General features: G+C 32.7%; 1 long non-coding RNA gene across 1 annotated transcript in view; it reads left to right on the forward strand.

Annotated features, from left to right (window-relative positions):
• The first annotated feature begins 424 nt into the window (after positions 1-424).
• LOC145296272 (uncharacterized) overlaps positions 425-4,049 on the forward strand; it is a 71,332-nt gene continuing 67,707 nt past the window's right edge. The window contains exon 1 of the long non-coding RNA XR_013869989.1: positions 425-556. This is a non-coding gene — a long non-coding RNA (uncharacterized LOC145296272). The remainder of the gene's footprint in view (positions 557-4,049) is intronic.

A 4,049-nucleotide genomic window follows, 5' to 3' on the forward strand; every position in this document is an offset into this window, starting at 1 on the left:
CAGTTCGAAGTTCGATCTAAGTTCCAGAGTTCGACATAAAGATTGGCAGAAGAAATAGTGATACAACAGATAAAGTAGTAAATAATAATCAGTTCTGAGTGACAGTCGTGATGCTGTTGAAGGTTCATTCTGCACTAAAGGTTATACTAAAAATATAAGTAAAATTACTTAAGATATCTATCCAATCACGACTCATAGAACGAGAACAATCGACCACCGTAGATTAAAAAAAATGGTTGAGTTTGAAATTTCGGAGACAAAAATTTGTCGAATTCGACAAGACGCCCCGGAAGAAGGTCGGATGTCATATCCGCTGAAACGTTGTGAAAATTACTTTCAATATGCGAACCTTAGTCGGAATAATGCTAATAACAGACGCATTTTAAAGTGCGCAAAAGTTTTTATTTTTTTATTTTAATCTAAGTATAACTTAGCGTGGACACTTACATTTGTGTCTGTGTGTTCTGTGCGAATATCTTGACTGTTTTGCTTGTGTAGGTATATGCATGCGTGGAAGTGCGTGGGTTTGTTTACTTCCTCTTTTCTTTTTATCAAGGTAAGTGAAGTATAAATATGCTAGCAGATTGAACCTGTGTTGTCCGGGATAAAATTACGCTGAAAGATTGCTTTGATTATTCGGACTACTGTTCTCATCTTAAGTGTTAGACTATGTTTCGGTCGATATAACCTCAAAACATCTTCAGGAATATCTTGTCGAACTCGGAAATCTTTCTGAATGGTGTAGTGGATAAAGTACTCTGTAATATTAAGCTGTAATTTACACTCTTCAGGAGGTGGAAGATTCAATTTTCAGTGCGGAGGACACTCAAAATATAGTTGTGAATTACTCAGGATTTAAGTTTAATGGTTGACGGAACGAGAGCATACTACCCACGTGGATTAAATGAAGGGCTCCCTTCGAAATTCCGTGGAAATTCCTGAGTTCTACAAACAGATTTCCGAGTTCGACATTATACATCTGAAGAATGTCGGGAATTACATCGACTGAAACGTCGTGGGAATAAAATCACGATGAGAACAATAGTCCGAACAATCCAAATAATACAAATTATCAACCCTCATCTAAAAAATTCAGAAATGTGAAAAAATTGTTTTTATTAAATTAAATCTCATAATCAGTTTTGTTATGTAACAGCAATTTAGACAAGAAATGAAATTTCGCAAATTCGTCTGCGATTTTAGAAAGTAAAAAAAAAAATGCCACTTTTTGCTGTTTTAAAATATTCAAGAAAAGGTTTTAGACAGTTAAGATTTTAACATTTATATTACAACAGAATACCAGCCCCGGACTGAAATAAGCAATGTGTATAGATAGCATTAATTTTGAATTGTTTCTCTTTTTTGCGAAGACTAGCTCCCTCTATATGGTAAAGTTGTTGTTATTGTTAATAATAATAATAATAATAATAATAATAATAATAATAATATCATTATTATTATTATTATTATTATTATTATTATCATTATTATTATTATTATTATCATTACTATTATCATTATTATTATTATTATTATTAGCATTATTATTATTATTAGCATTATCATTATTATTATTATTATTATCATTATTATTATTATTATTATTATCATTATCATTATTATTATCATTATTATTATTATTATTATTATTTGCTCATGTTACTCACCTCATTATCTAGAATACGTAGCTCATAATTCCTAATGATATATTCCTTAACTTAGTTTGCCCCACAAATGTATGTTATTGATGCTCACGCGAGTGCACCAGTTTTGCTAAAAGCTGTTGCATGATTTGAGTCAAATTTTGATGTAAAAGAAATTTTATTTTCTATTAATGTTTTTCATCTCGCTAATGTTAAAAGTTATTGTTAGACGGGGGGGGGTTGGAGACACATTTTCTTAAATGATAAAGGTTACAAAAAATGTCCATATTACTCACTGTGTTGTCTAAAAATATGTATTCCATAATTAACAAGGTCATGAATTTTTTTTCTCTCTCTCTCTCTCTCTCTCTCTCTCTCTCTATATATATATATATATATATATATATATATATATATATATATATATATATATGAGCATGTGTATGAATGTGTGTGCTAAAATATCTAAAATATAGTAAAATAAAAATAAAAAAAAAATATTTTCAAGTTTCTTAAATAGTGAATTTCCGGGAAAACACAGGGAAATTTTGGACAGAAATTCCACGATATCAATTCTTATTTTTATTTTATTTTATTTTTGATTAGCTGGAAAAGTTTGTCCTTTTAAGACTCTGACTATAATTACGTTGAGACACCATTTCTTCTAAAATCAGCGAAGTTAAGCTATGTTGAGCCTCGATGGCTGTCCGTGTAGGAACATCAGATTCTGTATGTAAAATCCAGTTGTAGTGGCTTGGTAAACAAAGAGCTGGCTCCGATTCAAACAATTCCAGGTCGTTCATTGTGAACTGCACCGACCAGGCACTATCCCAGGATGAAGGATCTATTTCGGTTTTAGCTGAATAATTAAAATATGACGCTATTTTTGAGAAGGTATTTTTTAGGTTAATTTCGCTGCCACAATGCCTAATGACGTCAGCGTAATCAATGTGTGATTCGGAATATATTACGGCATAGTCACTTTAACAAAATCACGTTTACATTACCACCTTGATATAATCCCACTTACATAATCGCGTTGACAAAAGCACGTGGACAAAACCACGTTGAGATAATTACGTTGACATAACCATGTTGAAAACATCACGTTAAAAACATGACGTTTACATAATCACTTTGATATAATAACGTTGACATAACCGCGTTTATATAAGCACGTTGGCACAATCACCTTGAGATAATCGCGTTGAAAAGTCATGTTGTGATTGCGTTGATATAATCATGTTGAAAAAATCACGTTAAAAATTACGTTCACGTAATCATGTTAACATTATAGCGATGACATAATTGCGTTGACATTCACATAGAAATAATTACGTTGACAAAGCGATTCTCTTAGCGGTTCAGTTAAGTTAAACAACATTGAATATGGTCAGTACTTCGATGGATAATAATTTAAGATCACCAAGTGTTGTATGTAAAACAGTCCATCCAGGTGTATAAATAGGTACGAGCCTTGCTACTAATCAAACTGAAGACAAACTAATGTCTTGTCATGAAAACGGTCCAGGTCATTTTTTTCTGCATAACGCTAGAAAATATGACAAGCATCAGACGTATTCGACCGAAAGCGATAAAAACGTTTGATCATGGTGATGATAGGTAAACCAGAGGTCAATATTATTTTCATGTTTGTTTAAAGCAAAATAGTATTTTTTCTTGATCCTTATTTACATTGCGGGGTGACGTCATGATGGAGACGTCATTGCCTCGAATGACAGCTAAGAAATGAGCTGGAATATCTAAGCTGTCTCTTGGGGGTGCGTTGTTACAAGTGGCTATTATCCGTTCAATGTCTTTTCTTAATCGTGAAAGGAGCCAAGGAACTCTGGCGTTTCGACAGAACTCGGCTGAAAAATGAAAAGATTGTGCCCTCATCCTTGCTTTTGGTAAAAGTAATCTTTTCAATTAATTGTTTCTAAATGTTATTGTTTTAGCGAAGGAAGAAATCAGCGATTCATTCAGACGTGCATCCATACCATCGAAAATGGAAATAAATGAAACATTGAAAGAATAGAAGGGTCACCAGGTAGCAAATGTTAAATAAAATATAAATAGTTTTGCAACAAAACATTTTTATACAAGAGATAAGTATAAAAAGTACATTCAGCCTTGTACACAAACATGTGTTTGGTGAAGAATATTGGGTTGATAGTTACAAGTCAATATGGTCATAGTGTGAATATATGCGTACGTAAGCACTATACTATGTGAGTATTTGGCAGCGGAGAATTTTGTATGTATGTGCGTGAGTTTACCTTTTCCTTGCTACTGCGTGTATAGCTGTCAGTAGCAATTCGTTTTTGTTCGCTCGACTCTTTTTTGTGCGAAAGAATGAGCGCACGAAATAAAGAAAGGTTGGTATGTGAGTCGCTGAGTCTTTTC

Source organism: Euprymna scolopes, chromosome 16 (assembly GCF_053919585.1).
Source record: "Euprymna scolopes isolate OS-2025 chromosome 16, ASM5391958v1, whole genome shotgun sequence".
Taxonomy (NCBI): Eukaryota; Metazoa; Mollusca; class Cephalopoda; order Sepiida; family Sepiolidae; genus Euprymna; species Euprymna scolopes.